Genomic DNA, 14,069 nt, shown 5'->3' with positions numbered 1-14,069 from the left:
GAGTTATCATGCCGTCTACTGGCGAGGTGCACTCTACATACATTGCCAGTGCGACTTCGTTATGAGGTGCGCTCTTCTTGACCATCATTACCTTATTTTCTAGGATGACTCGTTAATTTATGGTCATTACTAATATGTTTTGTGCACCAAATTGCGTTTTGCAGAATGTGCTTGTCAAGTTACAAGTACCAAGTAATTAAAAAGCCTCATCAGTTCGGCTTATTATATCCTAGTGCTCATTTAGGGAGATCAGTCAAAGGGGTGTACTGCGCAATATTTCATACTCGTCATGGACTCCAGCTTTGGCATCTCGATGAATCCTCGTGCGGTCAAATCAAGTGGGTGCTCAAACATGATACCAATCTTGCGAGCTTTGACAAAAAGATCCATCTAGATGGGGACGACGACTATGCTCACCAGATGGACAAGCAGTGGGTCTTACAAGATGTTAACTACCGCAGGGGGGGATCTGACTTTGGGTACGGGCCTCATAGATGTGAGAACTGGGTAGCGCCAACGGAAGAGAAATTTGAATGGAACTCTGACGATGATAACATTCTCGACATTGAACATGCCGCCGAAGGGAGATGGTCAGGGTACATTGGATATCTTGGACTTCATCCTTACAGAGAGGTTGTTTTCTTGACTTTAGCACTGGACGGAGCGGTTGCCTATGATTGGAATAGCTCAAAAGTTCAGTACTTGGGCCGTATTCTTCCAAAAGACTACGAAGAGATCGCCATGCAATGCGCAGGAATAGATACATGTTTTCCATACACGCCTTGTTGGATGCACGAGTTTCCAAGAAAAAGTTTGGAATCTCAACTTGAAGCAGATGAGCAGCTATCTGGAAACAGTTTGGAATCTCAGGTTCAACCTGACCCGCGCTTCACCTAGTGTGGCCGCGCACGAGTACCAACTGCGCAAGCTCCGTGGACGCGTTAAGACTCACCGCACACTCTGCATCACAGCTCAGTAGGAACCCACCTTCCGGCAAGATCGACATTAGCAAGGTAAGCAAGGAGCTCATCCCGGCGATCACTCAATCTAGGCTGCTCGATGAGTTTCCTGAATGAAAATTGATATTGTAACTTGAATATGAGTGTATATGTGAACAATTAGGTATTTCAAGTTGAAGATGGACATGTACCAAGATTTTCTTGGAATATTAACTTCAAAATGAGCAGGAATCAGGCGTACTCAGGTTTGAAGCACCTGTAACTGGCTGGCTTAATAGAAAACAAAGTTCTAGACCATGTTTTTGTTACTTGGACATCTGTATTGGCAAGTCATAAGAGTGAAGATTTCCGATTTTGTTTTCTTTAACTCTTGCATCATCGTAATGTTATTATCAGCTACTTTTTCATATGAGTCGAGTATATGTATTTTTCCAACTTTTTTTTTTAAACTGAAGGCCGTAGCCCAACCTTAAATTAATAAGGCCGTTGCCGGCAAGTTGTTACAAGGTGCTGAAGAACAGCTAACAGGAGACGAAAAACCACAAGCATACAAGAATGAAAAAAAACACAGCTTGAGCTTCGTGTCCGTTGTCCGGCCTTGCGATCCGTCTGAAGAGGCGCCGAAGCTGGTGAAGAGGACCGCCGTTGAGAGCTCTCGCTCTAGTCAACCTCCAGAGGCCAAGCACACACCCAAGCACCATCCGCTTCTACCTCCGCAGAAAGCTCCCTGCTTTCTCGCCCCGGATCGAGGGGCGTCGGACCTGTCCGAGGTAGACCGCTCTCCCTGAGCACGCATGGATATCGGAGGTCACTGCCGGGGAGGGGGACTCCAAGCACTCGCCTCGCCGCGCCGCCACCCACGCACATCACCGCCACCCGCAGCCCACACCACAACACACAAGACCAAGCTGCCAGGAGCAGGCACAGACAAAGCCTACCAACCGCCGCCGAGCTCGTCCACCCATATCCGCTATCTCCGACCAGCGCCTCCATCGAGGGAACGATGCCAGAGCGCCGCCGCCGTCCAAACCGAAGTTTTGGGCTTTCACCCGAGATAAGCAGAGCAGGGGAGGGAGGGGATACAACCACGATGTCGCCTTCAAGAAGGAGCATGGCACCGTCGCCAGCGTCATCGACCTCGTGGCCGCCACCGTCAGCCAAGGGTTTCCCCCGGTTTAGATCCCACCGCCGACCAACCTCACCAAACCGCCGGAGGATCTGGGGCCAGGGAGAAGGGAGGAGCACCACAGGGAGGGAGAACTTGTGTCCAGATCTGATGCCGGAGGCCCGACGTGGCGACCTCCGCACCAGGCCTGCGCCCGCCGCCCCTTCGCCGTCCACACGGCCGAAGAGCGCAGAACGCAGCACCGGCGCCGCCACCCGCCGCCAGGTTGGCGACGCCCCACCCCGCACCCAGGGCCGCCGCCCTGCATCTATGGGATCCGCCCGAATCGTGGCGCACAGCCCGACCACCAACCACCACTCCCAGGCGCCGGCGAGGCCGGGCCGGAGAGGGGAGAGACGGGACGAGGACCAGCACCGAGTCCTCGGGCGAAGGCCATCCCCCACCACCCTGCCGCCTTCCTCCCTTCAGCCGCGCGTGGGGGGCAGAGAGCAGCTCCCCGCCGCCCCCATCACCGGCGCCGCACGGCCTTGCCGGCGGCCGCCTCCTGGGGCGACGAGAAGGGGAGGGAGGTTGAGGGGAGGAGGCGGCGGCGCTCGATTTAGGGTTTCCCCCCCCGGTCGCCTGGAGGGGCGACGCGAGGGAGAGAGAGAGAGAGAGGGGACACCGTCAAATAGGTAACGGCAACTATGAGTTGTATTTTTCCAACTCATAGTTGCCGTTGCCTATTTGACGGTACCTCGGAGGAGTGATCCTCATGGAGGGGAGAAAAAGTAGGGATCATTGGGCGGAGAGTCCTCGGGATGGTGGTACGCGATTTACCCAGCTTCGGAACACCTGCTCGAAGACAGGGTCTACTGCTTCTTGTCTGGAAATATCTGGAAGCTTTCGCGTTGTTACAATGAGTTGTGGTTGTCTCGTTTCTAGTTTGAGATCTGCCTTTAGGGCTCCCGGGATCCGGCTTATAAAGGCGCCCGGATCTAGGGTTTCTAGGGAGAGTCTTACCCGGAATATAAGTTTCCTAACTACGGAATATTACATTGCCATGTACGTCAAGATCTACCTATTCCTAACTTGTCGTCATAGATCCGGCTTCCTTCATGGGGCTTCACGGATCTGACTCCTGGCATAGACCTCCAAGGATCCGGCTACCTCCATAGGCCTCCATGGATACAGCTACCTCAGTAGGTCGGTTCGGATTCGGCTACCTTAATAGGTCGATTGGAATCCGACTCCTTGTTCCTGGGCTGGACATCTTCCATCTTGATCAACAGCAACTGGGCCACCCGGTGGGCCATATGCCATCACCACAATATGTGGGACACCCGGACTTATCGGAATCGGACCATGTCGATGGTATACCTATGAAGTATATCCACAACAATGGTAGTGGAAGTGTGTCACCATTCATTCAAGGTTACCGCAGGTTTATGCCTTTAATAAATTCTGCATGCAAACTTACAAACTCACAATAGAAGGTTGCGAATACTCTCCCCGTTCCATATTATTTTTCGCGAATTCGAATGTATCTATTTAAAAATGTGTTTAGATATATTCAAATTAGATGAACTAATATGGAACGGAAGGGTTGTTTTTCAAGAATATGAAGAGAATGAAAATTAGTTTTCCTAAACTTGAAAGTGTGGACAAAACTTTGTGAGGCCCTGCGTCGTCCACCTTAGACGACACGGGAGGTGAACCCTATGTGCCACGGGTAGTCCTTCTCCTCTGAGGAACTCCCACGCCTGGACAACACGGGGAGGTGAACCCTAGGTGCCATGGGTAGTCCTCCTCCTCTAAGGAACTCCCTCACCACCATCCATGGCCGCAGCCAGGTGATACGTCCCAAACGTATCTATAATTTCTTATGTTCCATGCTACTTTTATGATGATACACACATGTTTTATACACACTTTATGTCATTCTTATGCATTTTCCGGAACTAACCTATTGACGAGATGCCGAAGTGCCAGTTCCTGTTTTCTGCTGTTTTTGGTTTCAGAAATCCTAGTAAGGAAGTATTCTCGGAATTGGACGAAATCAACGCCCAGTATCTTATTTTTCCACGAAGCTTCCAGAACACCGGAGAGAGACCAGAGGGGAGCCAGGGGGCCCCACACGCTAGGGCGGCGCGGCCAAGGGGTGGGGCGCGCCCCCCTATTGTGTGGCCCCACCAGGGCTCCTCCGAGGCTGCCCTTCCGCCTACTTAAGGTCTCCGTCGCGAAAACCCTACGCGGAAAAGCCACGGTACGAGAAAAGTTCCAGAGCCGCCGCCATCGCGAAGCCAAGATCTGGGGGACAGAAGTCTCTGTTCCGGCACGCCGCCGGGACGGGAAGTGCCCCCGGAAGGCATCTCCATCGACACCACCGCCATCTTCATCACCGCTGCTGTCTCCCATGAGGAGGGAGTAGTTCTCCATCGAGGCTAAGGGCTGTACCGGTAGCTATGTGGTTAATCTCTCTCCTATGCACTTCAATACAATGATCTCATGAGCTGCCTTACATGATTGAGATTCATATGAGCTTTGTATCACTATTCATCTATGTGCTACTCTAGTGATGTTATTAAAGTACTCTATTCCTCCTCCATGGTGTAATGGTGACAGTGTGTGCATCATGTAGTACTTGGCATAGTTTATGATTGTGATCTCTTGTAGATTATGAAGTTAACTATTACTATGATAGTATTGATGCGATCTATTCCTCCTTTCATAGTACGTCGGTGACAGTGTGCATGCTATGTTAGTACTCGGTATAATTGCGTTGGTCTATCATGCACTCTAAGGTTATTTAAATATGAACATCGAATGTTGTGGAGCTTGTTAACTCCGGCATTGAGGTGCTCTTGTAGCCCTACACAATTAATGGTGTTTGTCATCCAACAAGAGAGTGTAGAGTGGTTTTATTATGTGATCAATGTTGAGAGTGTCCACTAGTGAAAGTATGATCCCTAGGCCTTGTTTCCAAATACTGCAATCATCGCTTATTTACTTGTTTCTATGCATCTTTACTTCTGCAATATTACTACCATCAATTGCACGTCGGCAAGCTATTTTCAGGCGCCGTTACTACTGCTCATATTCATTCATACCACTTGTATTTCACTATCTCTTCGCCGAACTAGTGCACCTATACATCTGACAAGTGTATTAGGTGTGTTGGGGACATAAGAGACTTCTTGTATCGTGATTGCATGGTTGCTTGAGAGGGATATCTTTGACCTCTTCCTCCCTGAGTTCGATAAACCTTGGGTGATCCACTTAAGGGAAAACTTGTTGTTCGTTCTACAAACCTGCTGCTCTTGGAGGCCCAACAACTGTCTACGGGAAAAGGAGTGTGCGTAGACATCAAGCTATTCTACGGCGCCGTTGCTTGGGGAGGTAAGGTAAAAGGTATTCACATCCTCCGACTACTAAGCTATTTCCTAGCACTGTTGCCGGTGTGTGAGTGCTCGAAGCTATTTCCTTTAGATCCCGCAATTGCATCTTTTTGTTTCTTGTTTACACTAGTTAGGCTTAATGGAAAACAACAACAAAAATGAGAGATCTTTATGAACTTTATCTTGAATTAGGACATGATGTGTTTGAAGAGAGAATTAAAAAACCCATGGAACTTTATATGCACGCTAATGGGAATGTTATGAATGCTTTGAACACCATTGTTGCTAATGAAAATTCTAAGCTTGGGGAAGCTGGTTTTGATGAGTGTGATATTTTTAGTCCCCCAAGCATTGAGGAGAAAATTTTCTTTGATGATACTTTGCCTCCTATTTATGATGGTTATAATGATAGTGGTCTTCTGGTGCCGCCTACTATGGAGGATAAATTTAATTATGATTACAATATGCCTCCTATGTTTGATGATAGCTACTTTGTTGAATTTGCTCCCACTACAATTAATAAGAATGACTATGCTTATGTTGGGAGTAGTAATAATTTTATGCATGAGACTCATGATAAGAATGTTTCATTTGATAGTTATATTGTTGAGTTGTTCATGATGCTACTGAAAATCATTATGAGAGAGGAAAATATGGTTGTAGCAGTTTTCATGTTACTAAAACACCTCTCTATATGCTGAAAATTTTGAAGTTGCGCTTGTCTAGTTTTCCTATGCTTGTTGCATTATGCCTACATGACTTGTTTATTTACAAGATTCCTATGCATAGGAAGTGGGTTAGACTTAAATGTGTTTTGAATTTGCTTCTTGATGCTCTATTTTGCTTCAACTCTCATTCCATGTGAGCATCATTAAAACTGCTGAGCCCATCTTAATGGCTATAAATAAAGCACTTCTTGGGAGATAACCCATGCTTTTATTTTGCTACTGTTTTGTTGTGTCTTGTAAGTTGTTACTACTGTAGCAACCTCTCCTTATCTTTATTTTATTGCATTGTTGTGCCAAGTAAAGTCTTTGATAGTAAAGATGATACTAGATTTGGATTACTGCGCAGAAACAGATTTCTTGCTGTCACGAATTTGAGTAGTATTCTCTGTAGGTAACTCAGAAAAATCTGCCAATTTACGTGAGTGATCCTCAGATATGTACGCAACTTTCATTCAATTTGAGCATTTTCATCTGAGCAAGTCTGGTGCCTCTAAAAAATTCGTGTTTACGGACTGTTCTGTTTTAACAGATTCTGCCTTTTATTTCACATTGCCTCTTTTGCTATGTTGGATGGATTTCTTTGTTCCATTAACTCCAGTAGCTTTGTGCAATGTCCAGAAGTGTTAAGAATGATTATGTCACCTCTGAATATGTGAATTTTTGATTATGCACTAACCCTCTAATAAGTTTGTTTTGAGTTTGGTGTGGAGGAAGTTTTCAAGGATCAAGAGAGGAGGATGATACAATATGATCAAGAAGAGTGAAAAGTCTAAGCTTGGGGATGCCCCCGTGGTTCATCCCTGCATATTTCAAGAAGACTCAAGCATCTAAGCTTGGGGATGCCCAAGGCATCCCCTTCTTCATCGACAACTTATAAGGTCACCTCTAGTGAAACTATATTTTTATTCCGTCACATCTTATGTACTTTACTTGGAGCGTCTGTGTGCTTTTATTTTTGTTTTGTTATTTTCATTCTCTGAATAAATTCATGCTTGTGTGGGAGAGAGACACGCTCCGCTCGTTCATATGAACACTAGTGTTCTTAGCTATACTTTTAATGTTCATGGCGAAGGTTGAAACTGCTTCGTTCATTGTTATATGGTTGGAAACAGAAAATGCTGCATGTGGTAAATGGTATAATGTCTTGAATAATTTGATACTTGGCAATTTTTGTGCTCATATAGATTATTTTTAAGCTCTTGCATCATGTACTTTGCACCCATTAATGAAGAACTACATAGAGCTTGTTAAAATTTGGTTTGCATGATTAGTTTCTCTAGAGTCTAGATATTTTCTGGTTAAGGTGTTTGAACAACAAGGAGACGATGTAAAGTCTTATAATGCTTACAATATGTTCATATGTGAGTCTTGCTGCACCGTTTTACACTTGAGTTTGCTTCAAACAACCTTGCTAGCCTAGCCTTGTATTGAGAGGAATTCTTCTCGTGCATCCAAATCCTTGAGCCAAAAACTATGCCATTTGTGTCCACCATACCTACCTACTACATGGTATTTCTCTGCCATTCCAAAGTACATTACTTGAGTGCTACCTTTAAAATTCTATTCTTTGCCTTTGCAATATATAGCTCATGGGAAAAATAGCCTTAAAAACTATTGTGGTGAAGAATATGTAGCTATGTATCTTATTTCTTATAAGTTGCTTGTTGAGCGGTAACCATGCTTCTGGGACGCCACCAACTATTACACCTTTGTTGAATATCATGTGAGTTGCTATGATGTTCGTCTTGTCTGAAGTAAGGGCGATTTTCATGATCAAATGGTTTGAGTATGCATATTGTTAGAGAAGAACATTGGGCCGCTAACTAAAGCCATGAATCATGGTGGAAGTTTCAGTTTGGACAATTAATCCTCAATCTCTTATGAGAATATTATCTGTTGTTGAATGCTTATGCATTAAAGAGGAGTCCATTATCTGTTGTCTATGTTGTCCCGGTATGGATGTCCTTGTTGAGATCTATCAAAAACGAGAAATCAAATGCGATCTATCTCCTTGGACCTTTGTACAGGCGGCATAGAGGTACCCCTTTGTGACACTTGGTTGAAACATATGTTATGCAATGATAATCCGTGTTAATCCAAGCTAATTAGGACAAGGTGCGCGCACTATTGGTATACTATGCATGAGGCTTGCAACTTATAAGATATCTTATACATAACACATATGCTTTATTACTACCGTTGACAAAATTGTTTCTTGTTTTCAAAATGAAAAGCTCTAGCACAAAAATAGTAATCCATGCTTCCCTCTGCGAAGGGCCATTCTTTTACTTTATTGTTGAGTCAGTTTACCCATTCCCTCTATCTTAGAAGCAAACACTTGTATCAACTGTGTGCATTGATTCTTACATGTTTACCTATTGCACTTGTTATATTACTTTGTGTTGACAATTATCCATGAGATATGCATGTTGAAAGTTGAAAGCAACTGCTGAAACTTATATCTTCCTTTGTGTTGCTTCAATGCCTTTACTTTGAATTTATTGCTTTATGAGTTAACTCTTATGCAAGTCTTATTGATGCTTGTCTTGAAAGTACTATTCGTGAAAAGTCTTTGTTATATGATCAGTTGTTTAATCATTGTCTTTACCATTGCTTTGAATCACTTCATTCATCTCATATGCTTTACAATAGTATTGATCAAGATTATGATAGCATGTCACTTCAGAAATTATCCTTGTTATCGTTTACCTACTCGAGGGCGAGTAGGAACTAAGCTTGGGGATGCTTGATACGTCCCAAACGTATCTATAATTTCTTATGTTCCATGCTACTTTTATGATGATACACACATGTTTTATACACACTTTATGTCATTATTATGCATTTTCCGGAACTAACCTATTGACGAGATGCCGAAGTGCCAGTTCATGTTTTCTGCTGTTTTTGGTTTCAGAAATCCTAGTAAGGAAATATTCTCGGAATTGGACGAAATCAACGCCCAATATCTTATTTTTCCACGAAGCTTCCAGAACACCGGAGAGAGACCAGAGGGGAGCCAGGGGGCCCCACACGCCAGGGTGGGGCGCGCCCCCCTATTGTGTGGCCCCACCAGGGCCCCTCCGAGGCTGCCCTTCCGCCTACTTATGGTCTCCGTCGCGAAAACCCTACACGGAAAAGCCACGGTACGAGAAAAGTTCCAGAGCCGCCGCCATCGCGAAGCCAAGATCTGGGGGACAGAAGTCTCTGTTCCGGCACGCCGCCGGGACGGGGAAGTGCCCCCGGAAGGCATCTCCATCGACACCACCGCCATCTTCATCACCGCTGCTTGTCTCCCATGAGGAGGGAGTAGTTCTCCATCGAGGCTAAGGGCTGTACCGGTAGCTATGTGGTTAATCTCTCTCCTATGTACTTCAATACAATGATCTCATGAGCTGCCTTACATGATTGAGATTCATATGAGCTTTGTATCACTATTCATCTATGTGCTACTGATGCGTGTAGTTGACACGTCCGTTGGGAACCCCAAGAGGAAGGTGTGATGCGCACAGCAGCAAGTTTCCCTCAGTAAGAAACCAAGGTTTAATCGAACCAGTAGGAGTCAAGAAGCACGTTGAAGGTTGATGGCGGCGGGATGTAGTGCGGCGCAACACCGGGGATTCCGGCGCCAACGTGGAACCTGCACAACACAACCAAAGTACTTTGCCCCAACGAAACGAGTGAGGTTGTCAATCTCACCGGCTTGCTGTAACAAAGGATTAGATGTATAGTGTGGATGATGATTGTTTGCGAGAAAATAGTAGAACAAGTATTGCGATGAGATTGTATTTCGGATGTAAAGAATGGACCGGGGTCCACAGTTCACTAGAGGTGTCTCTCCCATAAGATAAATAGCATGTTGGGTGAACAAATTACAGTCGGGCAATTGACAAATAGAGAGGGCATAACAATGCACATACATGATATGATGAATATTGTGAGATTTAATTGGTGTAAGGGTATTTTACCCTTATCCATTATTTTGGTAACAATGACACCGTGCTAGAGCATTTGACTTAATATGTTTATAAGGATAATCTCAGGTATTAGGCAATGAGGCATAAATGGTGTATCAAAGGAACAAGAAGGCTAAAGGAGACCCCCCACTTCGACAACAATCAAAAAGGGGTCTACAGCAGAAATCCGGTCTGCAGCCCGGTCCAACCGGGCCAGCAACCGGACTGTCCGGCGCACAGCTCGGTCAACCGGTCGCCAACCGGGGAAGTCCGGCGCACGACCCGGTCGACCGGCCGCCAACCGGGGTCTTCAGCAGAACACAAGAAATCCGGTTGCCGACCGGTCAACCGGCCTACTGACCGGCGGGTCCGGCGCACGGCCCGGTCGACCGGTCGCCAACCGGGCGCCAACCGGCCGCCAACCGGAGGAGCTCCAGGACCAGCAAAGTGCGTCCGGTCACTGGTCCGGTCTGACCGGCCTCACCACCGGGCTGTCCGGTCTGTGGCCCGGTCAACCGGGTTTCTCGAGGAAAAAGCTGAGGTGGCAAGTGACCAACGGCCATATTTCGAAGAACACTATAAATAGGTCTTCTCCTACCTCGTGAACAGTTAGGCACTACACTACAAGCTGTTCTTGAGCTCTCTCTCTCTCTTACTCCATTGCTAGAAACACCAAAAGCCTCAGATCTCCCTCCTCCTCCACCCAAACTCAAATCCCTCCGGGGAATCGTTAGAGGAGGACCCGATCTACCGTTCTACCAAGCCAAATCTCATTCCCCCTTGTATTCATTGAGAAGCTTGCTTCCTAGGGTTCCTTGGAAACCCTAGGTGGGCAAGAAGGAGTCCGAAGCATCCGGGATGTGGATTTGCTCCGGGCAAGATTGTGAAGGTTTGGAGGCTACCTCAAAGTCTACCACAAGTGAGTGAGCTATTCCTTCGTGGGATAGGCTCCGGAGAATAGGGTGAGCCTTCGTGGCGCGGGAATCCTTCGTGGGACCTCCACTCCTCCAAACGTGACGTACCTTGTTGCAAAGCAAGGGAACACGGGAATACATCCTCGTCTCCGCGTGCTATCGGTTATCTCTAACCGAACTCCTTACTTGTGATTTAATCGCTCTGTGAGAGCCTTCGTGCTCGAGTTAGTTGTATCCTCATATAGGTTGCTTCACCTAGTTTGCATTAGGCTCACCTTTATATTCCGCAAAGCCTAATATTGCAAAGAAAGAATTAAAATCTGTAGAAACCTATTCACACCCCCTCTAGGTTTACCATCTCTATACTTTCAATTGGTATCAGAGCCTGGACTCTTATTAAGGGCTTCACCGCCTTAAGAGTGAGATGGATAAACTCTTCGAGGGTCTAGATGACGACTCTAACCTTTCGGTTAAAGAGATGAAATCTAGATTCTTGGCATATGATGCCGAGAAGAAGAAAAAGGAGGATGAGCTACAAAACCAAATGACAGAAATGACTGCCATGCTTAAGAACCTAACTGCGGGTGGAACTCCTAGTGGGGCTTCGGCCTCTAAGGAAACCTACCATGAAGCTAACCATGACTATCCCAAAAACACTTCACCCATGCCTCATATAAACCATAGTGGGACCGTTCCCCATTTTGATGGAACTCACTTTCCACATTGGAAATCTGCTATGGAATCTCATATTCGCAGCTGCAGGTGTGGAGCTATGGGAGCTCATTGTTCATGGACATCGGGAGCCACAAGATCCTACTCGGTTGACCTCCACCGAGTTCTACAACTGTCAACTCAATGCCTCCGCACGTGACAAGATTAGAAGTGGCATCAACCGCAAGCTCCTTGATCAAGTCGATGACATTGTCTCCGCTAAAGAGTTGTGGGATCGGATCATAGTACTCCAAGAGGGAACCGATTTGATCCAATCAGCTCTCTATGAGACCGCAAAGCAAGAGGCCCACCGAGTTCATGATTCGAGATGGAGAATCCGTATCCGATGCCTATGCTAGGCTTGGTGCTCTTAGAGTAAGGGTCAAGGGACTTGGTGTTGAGAAGTAAAATGATGGCTTCGAGATGAATGAAGCATTCATAAAGTCCAAGGTCATTGCTATGATTGCCGTCAAGCAAGAAGACACCAACCTTGCACTCAACTTGCAAATCATGACCAAGAGTGCCGATCTCAACTCCGATGATCTCGTCTCCTATGTGGCCGCCAATGAAAACATGGCCAAAGCGGGAAAGAGGCTCATGACAATGAACCGTGTGGATGAAGCCTCGCACAACCATGAAGGGTCACACAACCTTGCTCTCAAAGCTAGGGCCGATCATGGGAGCAAAGAAGACTATGAAATTGAAGAAGAAGAAGAGATGACTTCAACTAGTGACATGGCTACCGACTTTGCTTTCTTTGCCAAGAAATACAAGGCAAAGTTTCCAATGCTCCTCAATGACAAGAAGAAGAAGAGAACTTGCTACAATTGTGATGAAGATAGCCACTTTTCAAATGAGTGCCCTTATGAGAAAAGGGTAGACAAGCCAAGATTCATCAAAGGGGTCAAGCCAAGATTGAAGCCAAACCCAATCAACGATCGATTCAAGAAGAACAAGGGAAGAGCTTTTGTTGGAGCCGAGTACTTGTCCGATGATGAAGATGAAGATGAGGAGAAGGAGGCCGGGGTGGCCGGCTTGGCTTTCTCCAAGCCCGGGTCACTCTTCACATATGACTACTCCAAGGACTACTCCACGGAGAATGATGTTGGTTCCTCCTTCATGGCAAGAATAACTCAAGATGATGACTCCGATGACTCTTCCTCCTCTACAATCGTTGGCTCTTGTCTTATGGCAAGGGAAACCAAGGTAATGAAACTTCCACCTTCCCTATCTAGTGTCCTTGATGATGAAAACGAAAATCAAGAAGAATTAATTGTGCTTAACGAACTCTATGATGTTAGATGCACCCTTCGTGGTGAAGCTCTTGTCAAGTTTGATTTCTTGATGGACTCACTCAAGGAAAAGGATGAGTCCATTGAGGAATTAGAATATCAATTGGATGAAAAGGAACGGAGATTCAATCTCCTAAGACAAGAGCTAAAAACCGAAAGGTGCATATCTCAAGGCCTTAAGCAACAAATTGAAACTTATGAACTTGATAAAGTTAAGGACCTAGAAACTATTGATAGGGCTCAATATTTGACTCAAGTGCTCCATACCTCAAAGGAGGAACTTGAAGTTGCTCATGCTTCTCTCACTAGGGATCTTGACCACCTTGAAAGAGCTAACAAGCTTGTAAAGGATGAGCTCAAGAAACTTGGAGAGAATCATGACCTACTCCAAGAAACCTACATGAAAGCACTTGAATCAATGAAGGATCCCATTGTTGTTGAAAAGCATGCTAGTTCTCCTACATCTTTTACTAGTGAGCATGCTAAGCTTGTTGAGGAACATGTTCGTTTACAAGAGGAACTCTCTTTGCATGTTGAGACCAATGCATATCTTGAATCCTTGGTGACTAAATATGGTCTCGACTATCATCCTAATGAATCCTCTTGTGAGCATGCATCTATTCTTGAGGAAAATGTTAGGTTAACAAAGGAACTTGCAAAGTTCACCACCGCTAAGAACAAGATGGGATTGGATGACCTCTTGAGTAAGCAAAGGTCAAACAATCAAAAGTTTGGGCTTGGATATGTTCCCAAGTCTCACAAGAAGAAGAACTACAACAAGGAGAAACCCGCTCAAGATATGAACAAGAAGGTCACTAATAATGGCAAAGCCTCAAGGGGCAAAGCCACTAGTGGTGACCGCACGGGGCCAAACGATCACTATGCATTATTTGTTGATTATTATGGTGATGTTTATGCTAACTATGTTGGCCCTCCTAATGGCTATGCTTATAGAGAGTACTCAATTTGGGTACCAAAAGATATTGTTGCCATTGCAAAGGAACCCATT

The sequence above is a fragment of the Lolium rigidum genome, chromosome 2, assembly GCF_022539505.1.
Source record: "Lolium rigidum isolate FL_2022 chromosome 2, APGP_CSIRO_Lrig_0.1, whole genome shotgun sequence".
Classification (NCBI taxonomy): Eukaryota; Viridiplantae; Streptophyta; class Magnoliopsida; order Poales; family Poaceae; genus Lolium; species Lolium rigidum.
The sequence above is the reverse complement of the archived record's forward strand: the minus strand, read 5'-3'. Positions refer to the sequence as shown.